Below are 12,925 nucleotides of genomic sequence, written 5' to 3'. Positions count from 1 at the left end.
GGTGACTCTTTTTCTGAGGTCTGTGTACATTTTCGGTATCGCCTGCCTAGAGAAATGGAACCTAGATGGTATTTGGTACCAGGGACACAGTACCTCCAACAAGTCTCTAGTTGGCTCTGCAGTAATGATGGATACCGGAACCACGTTTCTCACCACCCAGGATGCCAAGGCCTCAGTTATCCGCTTTGCAGTAGGATGACTGCTGTGATATTTCATCTTCCTCGCAAAGGACTGTTGGACAGTCAATTGCTTGGTGGAATTAGTAAAAGTGGTCTTACGACTTCCCCTCTGGGATGACCATCGACTCCCAGCAGCAACAACAGCAGCGCCAGCAGCAGTAGGCGTTACACGCAAGGATGCATCGGAGGAATCCCAGGCAGGAGAGGAATCGTCAGAATTGCCAGTGACATGGCCTGCAGGACTATTGGCATTCCTGGGGAAGGAGGAAATTGACACTGAGGGAGTTGGTGGGGTGGTTTGCGTGAGCTTGGTTACAAGAGGAAGGTATTTACTGGTCAGTGGACTGCTTCCGCTGTCACCCAAAGTTTTTGAACTTGTCACTGACTTATTATGAATGCGCTGCAGGTGACGTATAAGGGAGGATGTTCCGAGGTGGTTAACGTCCTTACCCCTACTTATTACAGCTTGACAAAGGCAACACACGGCTTGACACCTGTTGTCCGCATTTCTGTTGAAATACTTCCACACCGAAGAGCTGATTTTTTTGGTATTTTCACCAGGCATGTCAGTGGCCATATTCCTCCCACGGACAACAGGTGTCTCCCCGGGTGCCTGACTTAAACAAACCACCTCACCATCAGAATCCTCCTTGTCAATTTCCTCCCCAGCGCCAGCAACACCCATATCCTCCTCATCCTGGTGTACTTCAACACTGACATCTTCAATCTGACTATCAGGAACTGGACTGCGGGTGCTCCTTCCAGCACTTGCAGGGGGCGTGCAAATGGTGGAAGGCGCATGCTCTTCACGTCCAGTGTTGGGAAGGTCAGGCATCGCAACCGACACAATTGGAGTCGGACTCTCCTTGTGGATTTGGGATTTCGAAGAACGCACAGTTCTTTGCGGTGCTACTGCTTTTGCCAGCTTGAGTCTTTTCATTTTTCTAGCGAGAGGCTGAGTGCTTCCATCCTCATGTGAAGCTGAACCACTAGCCATGAACATAGGCCAGGGCCTCAGCCGTTCCTTGCCACTCCGTGTGGTAAATGGCATATTGGCAAGTTTACGCTTCTCCTCCGACAATTTTATTTTAGGTTTTGTAGTCCTTTTTTTACTGATATTTGGTGTTTTGGATTTGACATGCTCTGTACTATGACATTGGGCATCGGCCTTGGCAGACGACGTTGCTGGCATTTCATCGTCTCGGCCATGACTAGTGGCAGCAGCTTCAGCACGAGGTGGAAGTGGATCTTGATCTTTCCCTAATTTTGGAACCTCAACATTTTTGTTCTCCATATTTTAATAGGCACAACTAAAAGGCACCTCAGGTAAACAATGGAGATGGATGGATACTAGTATACTTATGGATGGACTGCCGAGTGCCGACACAGAGGTAGCTACAGCCGTGGACTAACGTACTGTGTCTGCTGCCAATATAGACTGGATGATAATGATATGAAATCAATATATATATGTATGTATATATAATATCACTAGTACTGCAGCCGGACAGGTAGATAATATATTTATTAGGTAATGATGACTGATGACGGACCTGCTGGACACTGTCAGCTCAGCAGCACCGCAGACTGCTACAGTAAGCTACTATACTATAGTAGTATGTACAAAGAAGAAAGAAAAAAAAAAACCACGGGTAGGTGGTATACAATTATGGATGGACTGCCGAGTGCCGACACAGAGGTAGCTACAGCCGTGGACTACCGTACTGTGTCTGCTGCTAATATAGACTGGATGATAATGATATGAAATCAATATATATATGTATGTATATATAATATCACTAGTACTGCAGCCGGACAGGTAGATAATATATTTATTAGGTAATGATGACTGATGACGGACCTGCTGGACACTGTCAGCTCAGCAGCACCGCAGACTGCTACAGTAAGCTACTATACTATAGTAGTATGTACAAAGAAGAAAGAAAAAAAAACCACGGGTAGGTGGTATACAATTATGGATGGACTGCCAAGTGCCGACACAGAGGTAGCTACAGCCGTGGACTACCGTACTGTGTCTGCTGCTAATATAGACTGGATGATAATGATATGAAATCAATATATATATGTATGTATATATAATATCACTAGTACTGCAGCCGGACAGGTAGATAATATATTTATTAGGTAATGATGACTGATGACGGACCTGCTGGACACTGTCAGCTCAGAAGCACCGCAGACTGCTACAGTAAGCTACTATACTATAGTAGTATGTACAAAGAAGAAAGAAAAAAAAAAACCACGGGTAGGTGGTATACAATTATGGATGGACTGCCGAGTGCCGACACAGAGGTAGCTACAGCCGTGGACTAACGTACTGTGTCTGCTGCTAATATAGAGTCTAGACTGGATGATAAATTATTGATAATGAGATGAAATCAATATAATATCACTAGTACTGCAGCCGGACAGGTACTATATATATTTTTATTATGTAATGACTGATGACGGACCTGCTGGACACTGTCAGGTCAGCAGCACCGCAGACTGCTACAGTAAGCTACTATAGTAGTATGTATAAAGAAGAATGAAAAAAAAAAACCACGGGTAGGTGGTATACAATATTATATATATATATATATATATATATATATATTAAACTGGTGGTGATTGATTATTAAACTGGTGGTCAGGTCACTCACGTTGCAACTTGCAACTAGTACTCCGAGTCCTAAGCAGACAATCACAAAATATATTATTATACTGGTGGTCAGTGTGGTCACAACAATGGCAGTGTGGCACTGACTCTGGCAGCAAAAGTGTGCACTGTACGTTATATGTACTCCTGAGTCCTGCTCTCAGACTCTAACTGCTCCCCACTGTCAGTGTCTCCCCCACAAGTCAGATAATACAATACACTTACAGTCACACTATCTAATCTATATCACTTCAGCAAGTAGTATAGTAGTACTCCTCCTAATAATGCTCCCCAAAATTACTACTACTGTGTCTCTCTCGTCTCTACTGTGTCTCTCTCTTCTCTAAACGGAGAGGACGCCAGCCACGTCCTCTCCCTATGACTCTCAATGCACGTGTGAAAATGGCGGCGACGCGCGGCTCCTTATATAGAATCCGAGTCTCGCGATAGAATCCGAGCCTCGCGAGAATCCGACAGCGGGATGATGACGTTCGGGCGCGCTCGGGTTAACCGAGCAAGGCGGGAAGATCCGAGTCGCTCGGACCCGTGAAAAAAAACATGAAGTTCGGGCGGGTTCGGATTCAGAGGAACCGAACCCGCTCATCTCTAATTGGCACAGGCCTCTCTTCCCATGCAGCAGGTCTGGTGTACAAATATTTTATAGGTGACACTGTACAATCCGATAAATATCTTTTTCCTTAAGACAGTATTAACAACTCCCCCCTCAGCAGAGTGAACTTGGATTTCTCTTATGTCCTAGAGGATGCTGGGGACTCCGTAAGGACCATGGGGTATAGACGGCTCAGCAGGAGACATGGGCACTGTAAAGCTTTAGAATGGGTGTGCACTGGCTCCTCCCTCTATGCCCCTCCTCCAGACCTCAGTTCCTGTGCCGAGTGGAGACTGGATGCACTGCAGGGGAGCTCTCCTGAGTTTCTCTGAAAAAGCTTTTGTTAGGTTTATTATTTTCAGGGAGCACTGCTGGCAACAGGCTCCCTGTTTCGTGGGACTGAGGGGAGAGAAGCAGACCTACTTCTTAAGAGTTCAAGGGCTCTGCTTCTTAGGCTACTGGACACCATTAGCTCCAAAGGGAGTCGGAACACAGGTCTCACCCTGGGGTTCGTCCCAGAGCCGCGCCACCGCCCTCCTCACAGAGCCGGAAGATAGAAGCCGGGTGAGTATAAGAAGAAAGAAGACTTCAAAGGCGGCAGAAGACTTCAGATCTTCATGAGGTAACACGCAGTGGTAACGCTGCACGCCATTGCTCCCAGCTCACACACACAGGCACCACAGTAAGGGTGCAGGGGAGGCACCCTGGGCAGCATTAATATACCTCACATAACACTGGCTAAGTACATATATACACTATAAAGTATATATATTTTCGAATCCCCCGCCAGTATAAAGATTTAGAGCGGGAACGAAGCCCGCTGTCGGGGGTTGTTTCCTCCAGCACTAACCAGCGCCATTTTTTCTCCTCAGCATACAGAGAAGCGGCCCCAGACTCTCCCCTGCTGTTAGTTAATACAGAGGGACAAAACGAGGAGGGGCACATTTATTTGGCGCAAAATATGTGGTGTTTTACAATTGTAATAAAAAGCGCTGACAGACTGGGGTTTTTTCTCTCAGTAAACAGTGGCGCTGGGTGTGTGCTGGCATACTCTCTCTCTGTCTCTCCTAAGGGCCTTATAGTGGGTCAGTCCCCATAATATTAGGTATCCCTGTGTGTGTGGGGATGTCAGTAAGTCTGTGTCGACATGTCTGAGGTGGAAGGCTCATCTAGGGAGGAGGCAGAGCGGATGATTGTGGTGTCTCCGTCGGCACCGCCAACACCTGATTGGATGAATATGTGGAATGTTTTAAATGCTAATGTGACTTTATCACAAAGTTTGGACAAAGCTGAGTCCAAGGATTAAAGCAGGAAGTCACTCCATAGCTGTTACTGTGTCACAGGGCCCTTCGGGGTCGCGGAAACGTCCCCTTTCACAGGTAGTAGACACCGATACCGACACGGATTCTGACTCCTGTGTCGACAGTGATGATGCTCAGTGGCACCCAAGGGTGGCCAAGTGTATTCAATATATGATTGTAACAATTAAAGATGTTTTGCATATCACTGAGGACCTCTCTGTCTCTGACACAAGGGTCGGCATGTTTAAGGGAAAGAATCCTGAGGTAACTTTACCCCCATCTCACGAGCTGATCGCCCTGTTTGAAAAAGCTTGGGAAACTCCAGATAAGAAACTGCAGATTTTCAAGAAAATATTATGGCGTAACCTTTCCACTCCCAGGACAGGTTACGGTGGGAATCCTCACCCACGGTGGACAAGGCATTTACGCGCTTGTAGAAAAAGGGTGGCGTTACCTTCCCCTGATACGGCAACCCTTAAGAGTCCTGCTGATCGCAGACAGGAAACTACCTTAAAATCAATTTATACATACGGGTCCCCTACTAAGGCCGGCAGTAGCGTCGGCATAGGTGGGTAGCGCAGTTGCAGCGTGGGCAGATAACTGGTCATCTGTCATTGACACCCTAGATAACGATACCTTTTTGGTGACCTTGGGTCACATTAAAGACGCAGCATAATATATGAGAGAAGCTGCGAGTGATATTGGGTGGTTGAGTTCAAGAGCCAATGCCATGGAGTTTTCTGTTAGAGGGTCCCTGTGGACCTGCCAAGGGACAGGTATACTGTTTAAAAAAAAAAAAAAAAAAAGAGACTTTACCTTACAAAAGTGAAGTTTTATTTGGGGAGGGCCTCGCGGATCGGGTTACACAGCGACCGCGGGTAAATCTACTCTTCTGCCTTATGTTTCCCCACAGGAAAAGAAAACACGGCAATATCAGATGCAGTCCCTTCGGTCGCATAAGTTCAGAAATGGGAGCTCTTCCTTCCTTGCCAGAGGTGGAGGTAGAGGGAAAAGAACACCAGCTACGGCTATTTCCCAGGGACAAAAGTCCACCCCGTCCTCCACAAAATCCACTACATGACGCGGGGGCTCCACTGAGGGAGCCAGTGCCGGTGGGGGCACGTCTTCGACTCTTCAGACAAGTCTGGGTTCAGTCGGGCTTGGATCCTTGGGTGGTAAAAATTATATCCCAGGGATGCGAATTAGAATTCGAAGATGTGCCTCCTCACCGATTTCTCAAATCGGTCCTGCCAGTTTCCTCCTCAGAGAGGGAAACAGTGACAGCTGCCATACAGAAACTGTATCATCAGTAAGTGATTATCGAGGTTCTCCTTCTACAGGGGAAGGGGTTTTATTCAAGCCTTTTTTTGTGGTCCCGAAACCGGATAGCTCGGTCAGGCCCATTCTGAATCTAAAATCCCTGAACCTATGTCTGAAAAGGTTAAAATTCGAGATGGAATCTCTCCGGCCAGTGATCTCCATCCAGGAAGGGGAGGTTTTTTATGGTGGCACTAGACATGAAGGATGCATACCTTCATGTCCCCATTTATCCTCCTCATCAGGCGTACCTGAGATTCGCTGTACAGGATTGTTATTCCCACGTCCGTCAAGTTAATGTCAAGTTAATGGCGGACATGATGGTACTCCTGCGCAAGCAAGACGTCACATTTATTCCATACTTGGACAATCTCCTGGTAAAGGTGATTTCAAGGGAAAAATTGTTACAAAGCGTATCTCTCTCACGGAGAATACTACAACATGGCGGAATACTTATTCTACCAACGTCACAGTTGGTTCCAAACTCGACTGCCGTTTTTGGACATGATTCTGGACACACAAAAACAAAAGGTCTTTCTTCCAGAGGAAAAAGCCCAAGTACTCCAGAACATGGTCAGAGGCAAAATGAGTGTCAGTTCATCAATGCACTCATGTATTAGGAAAGATGGTGGCGGCCTACGAGGCCATTCCACACGGACTTTTCAGTGGGACCTTCTGGACAAGTGGTCAGGGTCCCACCTGCACATGCATCGGAGCCCTGTCCCCCGGGCCAGGGTCTCTCTTTCTCTCTCTCTCTCCTGTGGTGGCTCCAGAGTGCGCACCTTCTAGAGGGTCGCAGGTTTGTTATTCAAAATTGGGTTCTTTTGACCACGGACGCGAGCCTCCGAGGATGGGGAGCAGTCACACAGGAAAACAATGTTCAGAAAATATGGTCAGGCCAAGAGGCTTACCTACACATCAGTGTGCTGAAATTGAGGGCCATTTGCAACAGCCTCAAACTAGCGGAGAATTTTCTTCACAACCTGCCTGTTCTGATATAGTCAGACAATGTCGCGGCAGTGACGCAGGGGAACCGCCAGGGCAGGACAAAAAGCAGAGCAGAAATGGCAGAAGCCACCAAGATTCTTCGCTGGGCGAAAAATCATGTAAGCGCTCTGTCAGAGGTCTTCATTACAGAGGACACAATCTCCATCTAGGAGAGTGGGGACTTTATCAGGAAGTCTTTACAGTGGTGACAAGTCGTTGAGGACCTACTCATATAGACATGAGGGCATCACGCCTCAAGAGGAAGATTCGGACGTATGGTCCCAGGTCGAGGGATCCTCAGGCAGCGGCGGTGGACGCCCTGGTGACACCGTGGGTGTTCAGTCGGTCTATGTGATCCCTCCACTTCCTCTCATCTCAAAAATATTGAGAATCATAAGACGAACAAGAGTGCAGACGATACTCATTGTTCCAGATTGGCCTCGAAAGGCCAGGTATGCAGATCTTCAGGGACTGCTCTCAGAAGATCCGTGGCCCCTTCCTCACAGGGAGAACCTGCTACTACAGGGGCCGTACGTGTTCCAAAACTTACCGCGGTTACGTTTGACGGCATGGCGGTTGAACACCAAATCCTAGCTTAAAAAGGGTATTCCAGAGGAGGTCATTCCTACTCTTATTAAAGTTAGAAAAGATGTTACGGTGAAACACTATCACCGTATCTGGAGAAAATATGTGTCTTGGTGTGAAGCCAAGAATGTTCCTACTGAGGATTTCCAACTAGGACGTTTGCTCCATTTTCTACAGACAGGAGTGGATATGGGCCTAAAGTTAGGCTCAATTATGGTGCAGATTTCTGCCTTATCCATATTCTTTCAAAAGGAATTGGCTTCTCTCACAGAAGCCGAGACTTTGGTAAAAAGAGCTTTACACATCCACCCTCTTTTTGTGCCCCAGTGGCACCATGCGACCTTAACGTGGTGTTAAGATTCCTTAAGTCACACTGGTTTGAACCGCTTCAAACAGTTGAATTGAAGTTTCTCACTTGGAAAGTGGTCATTTAATTGGCCTTGGCATCTGCGAGGCGGGTGTCCGAGTTGGCGGCCTTGTCTTTCAAGAGCCTCTATCTTATTTTCCATGCGGATCTAGCAGAGTTGAGGTCTCGTCCTCAATTTCGTCAAAAAGTGGTTTCGTCATTTCATATGAACCAACCTATTGTGGTGCCTGTGGCTACGGGATCCTTGGAGAATTCCAAGTCCCTTGAGGTAGTCAGGGCCTTACAGATTTTATTAGCCAGAACGGCTACGGTTAGGAAAACAGATGTACTGTTTGTCCTGTATACAGCCAACAAGGTTGGCACTCATGCATCTAAGCAGACTATTGCTCGCTGGATCTGTAACACGATTCAGCAGGCTCATTCTACGGCTGGTTTGCCGGTACCGAATTCAGTAAAGGCCCATTCCACTAGGAAGGTGGGCTCTTCTTGGGCGGATGCCCGAGGCGTCTCGGCATTACAACTTTGCCGAGCAGCTACTTGGTCAGGCTCAAACACTTTTGCTAAGTGCTACAAGTTGATACCCTGGCTGATGAGGACCTCGTGTTTGCTCAGTCGGTGCTGCAGAGTCATCCGCTCTCTCCCGCCCGTTCTGGAGCTTTGGTATAAACCCCATGGTCCTTACGGAGTCCCCAGCATCCTCTAGGACGTAAGAGAAAATAAGATTTTAAACCTACCGGTAAATCTTTTTCTCGTAGTCCGTAGAGGATGCTGGGCGCCCGTCCCAGTGCGGAAACATTCTGCAAGACTTGTATATAGTTATTGCATACGTAAGGGTTAAGTTACAGTTGAGATCGGCCTATGGCTGATGCTGTTTTGTTCATACTGTTAACTGGTTATTGTATACCACGTTGTACGGTGTGTATGGTGTGTATGGTGTGGGCTGGTGTGTATCTCGCCCTTAGATAACAAAATCCTTTTCCTCGTACTGTCAGTCTCCTCTGGGCACAGTCCTAACTGAGGTCTGGAGGAGGGGCATAGAGGGAGGAGCCAGTGCACACCCATTCTAAAGCTTTACAGTGCCCATGTCTCCTGCGGAGCCGTCTATACCCCATGGTCCTTACGGAGTCCCCAGCATCCTCTACGGACTACGAGAAAAAGATTTACTGGTAGGTTTAAAATCTTATTTTCTACTACAGTAATATTATATGCCACAGCCAGGCACTTGATTTACAGATCCAGATGTCTGCATAATGGAGATTCTTAGATTATTTGTGTCTATCTGTGTGTGTCTGTGTATCCCAAGCGTCTCTATGTTTGGAGCAGACACATGATATGTGTGTTTGTGTGGGGAGGATATGAATTAATGCAGATTGCTCAAGGGTTGAGTTCTGGGTGCTCAAAAAACTCCCCCTTCATGAACCACTGAGTGTGTCTGTCTCTATGCCCCATGTGTGTGTCTGTTTATCCATGTCAGGGGTGTATCTACCTATTGGCCAGGATGGCACTCGCCAGGGGCGCAAGCCAAGGCGGGGCACTGCCCACTGGTGCCACCCGCGGCCAGTAGCTAGGTTCAATTTTAATGGCAGCAGCTGTCCACCCGCGAACACCCCACCAACCACCCACCCACCCACCAGTAGTTCCTCACCCGCACTGACGCCCAGTAACAACCATAGCAGGCAGCAGCAGCAGCCACTGTAATTAGCGCCGGAGTCTAGCACTGCGATACAATCAAGAAACTACATAAACTACATAAGCTTCTGTGAGGTGTAGTTTATGTAGTTTCTTGATTGTAGTGTGGTACCGGATCCCGGTGCCAATTACAGTGGCTGCCGCTGCTTCCTGCTATGGTCTATCCTGGGCATCAGTGCTGCCAGCTATTGTCATCAGTGCAGGTCAGGAACTAACGGTGGGGTGGGGGGTTGGGGGTGGACAGCTACTGCCTCTAAAAGCGCTGGCTCTAAAAGTGAAATAACTATAATATAATTATATATATTACATTATATTTATATATACACACGCACGCACGCGCACACACACACTGTATATATAATAGTTAATGCACTTTTAGAGCCAGCACTTTTAGATAAATATATAGAAAAAGGTACTGTACCTGCCAAAAAGGTACAGTTGGAGGGTATGATATATATATGTATGTATATGCGGCATTCAGAGACTCAAAAATAGTGAAATGTCCCAAGTGGGGTGCTTTTATTAATTTACGTTTCAGGGATGGTCTCTCCTTTATCAGGACAGGAAAGGGAGACCACCCCCGAAACACAGATTAATAAATCCACCCTGTTGGGATATTTTACTATTGTGGAGTCTCTGAGTGCTGCCTGTTCTTTCCTGCCTGCATATTTGGGGGCACATACCCCCTGGGAAAGCCCTGGAACACGTTACCCTGAGGAGATCCTGGAGTGCTGGGTATATATATATATATATATATATATATATATATATATATATATATATATATATATATATATATATATATATACACACATATACACACAGAACCGAAAATCCGGCACTCCACGGGGTCACAACAACTCAACTTTACCGGGTGCCCTCCACGACGGATGTCCTGCACGGACGCGTCCAAATCACAGCCATACACAAGGCGGCACTCCGGTCAATGAAAAGTCAGCCACACGGGCTTGTATGCAATGATTCAGCGCTTTTATTAGCGCTTTTGTCAAGCAGTATACATGTATACTGCTTGACAAAAGCGCTAATAAAAGCGCTGAAACGTTGCATACAAGCCCGTGTGACTGACTTTTCATTGACCGGAGTGCCGCCTTGTGTATGGCTATATATATATATATATATATATATATATATATATATATATATATATATATATATATATATATATATATATATATATATATATAGAAAAAGAGGAAAAATGGCGCCCCAGGGGTTTACGAATACCCTTATACGAAGACTATTGCTTAACAGGATTTGCAATCAATATATATATACAGGTTTTTAAAACACATAACGGACTGTACTTTTCATAAAAATTTATTAAAACAATTATACAGAAACATGAAGTATATCCATCATTATTACATGTACATTATGATGTAGTTTCTCCTACAGAAATCCATCAAAGGGATATGGAGGAAAGAAGGCAACCTTTCTGTTGTATCCTTATTCTTCCTCATTAAATATTCGGAGATAACATCAACAAGAAATACAGTGACCCAACGCGTTTCGTCTAGGAACTAGACTTCATCAGGGGTGCGTCTAGAAATTATAGAACAACCATTCAATAAAATATATGAATACATGAAAATACATAAAAATACATAAGAAAATGTACAAACAATCCAAAAGAACAGTCCGAAAAAACAACAAAGATGGGCAAGACAAGGAAAAAACTGAAAACATGGAATGAGCAGTTGATAATCTCACATAATTAGAAGAGACTTTAAGATGTTATTCATAAATATGGTCCACCGAAAAAGATTTTATGTTAGACATACCTTAGATAATGTCTATCCAAAAGAGTGATAGGCCTAGATCATTGGCCTAATAGGTTCATACGTGGGCTTCCAAACATCAATGAGGCGTGAAATAAGGGCATAAAGTCAGCCTAATTGGGAATATAACAAGTTCTTGAAGGGATCTATTATCTAAATTCAATTAAACCATAGAGGTTGAATAATGTACAACATACCTCGTGAATCTGGTAACTCAGATTACGAAGAGCTCAAAAGGGAAGCATTCGTATGAAAAAAAGAGGAATCGGCAACTTCATGCACACATGGAGGACCTAATGAGTTAATTAGCATTTGTTAGTGTCTCACCTTATCATGGTTAAAGGTATACAAAAAGGGAGGGCCTAAACTCAGATACCACTCATTTCAAGAATCACTGGTATATAAACGCCTTCACATCTGAAATGTGAGGACTAGTCAGACCATAAAGAAATGTTCTAGGAGATTACTATTAATCTTTCCATACATCATAGACCTTAACCTTCATTTAAAAAATAAAAATGGGCGTGTATTACCTCTAGTCTAATTTTTCTGTCTTTTTAGACTAGAAGTACAAAATGAATTACTTCTATATGAAGCACATGTGCTGATGAATCTGCATCTTATCAATGAAGACTCTATTCACTATTGTAATTAATCTATTAACATTAAGATTCCACAAGCACAAAATACATTAATCATAACATACCTCAGAAGTCACAATACAGGTGAAAAATGCAGAAATCTATACAGAGTCCTTATGGTATCCTATGGATATGATACCTAGAGGATTTAATTGTATAACAACAGTTAGGACCTATGTTAACTAAGTCCCAATCTGAGAACACATGTGTATAATCACACTAATTAAAACCAATTGACCCAGGGATATATGGAAACAGACAGCAAATACTCTAAAGAAACCACCACTTAATTACCAACAGGTGGACAATGAAAGGAAGCTGTGCTAGGAGTATAAGATTGCACAGCCCAGCATGAAGGCTTAAAAATAAAAATATATATCAGCAATTTAACAAAGTATGAATACATATTTGTGTAAAAAGAAATCCAATTTCAACTTAAGCTAAATAGAGCCTGGTGTAGAATGTCATAAAGACAAGTTTTCCTTACCTTCCAAATAGTGATCAGCAGTGAGCCAGTGATCATGCAATGAAGCATGGAGGCTAAGTGCATGTTTATATAGGAGGAACTTTGATGACCTCACTTCCTTCAGTGATACTAATTAGTGTTTAAATGACTGTGAATAGCTAGTATTATGAAGTAAAAAAGGGGATCTTTATAAATCCCCTATAGCAATGTAAGTATATAATTATTTTACAACTAGTGAAAATTACCATAAACCTAAAGTTAAGCCACATATAATTTAATTAATTGGCTTTCCCAAAATACCCTGTTGTGGCTAGTATCTATGTGA

General features: G+C 44.6%; 1 long non-coding RNA gene across 1 annotated transcript; it reads right to left on the bottom strand.

Moving 5' to 3' along the window:
- Nucleotides 1-11,016: 11,016 nt before the first annotated feature.
- On the bottom strand, nucleotides 11,017-12,695 carry LOC134943658 (uncharacterized). Its single transcript, XR_010181669.1, has 5 exons — nucleotides 12,622-12,695; nucleotides 12,200-12,273; nucleotides 11,691-11,786; nucleotides 11,497-11,606; nucleotides 11,017-11,257 (listed from the first exon to the last, which is right to left on the bottom strand). It is a non-coding gene; the product is annotated as an uncharacterized LOC134943658 (long non-coding RNA).
- Between the last annotated feature and the right edge of the window lie 230 nt (nucleotides 12,696-12,925).

The sequence above is a fragment of the Pseudophryne corroboree genome, chromosome 7 (genome assembly GCF_028390025.1).
Source record: "Pseudophryne corroboree isolate aPseCor3 chromosome 7, aPseCor3.hap2, whole genome shotgun sequence".
In the NCBI taxonomy this organism is placed as follows: Eukaryota; Metazoa; Chordata; class Amphibia; order Anura; family Myobatrachidae; genus Pseudophryne; species Pseudophryne corroboree.
The sequence above is the reverse complement of the archived record's forward strand: the minus strand, read 5'-3'. Positions and strand labels throughout refer to the sequence as shown.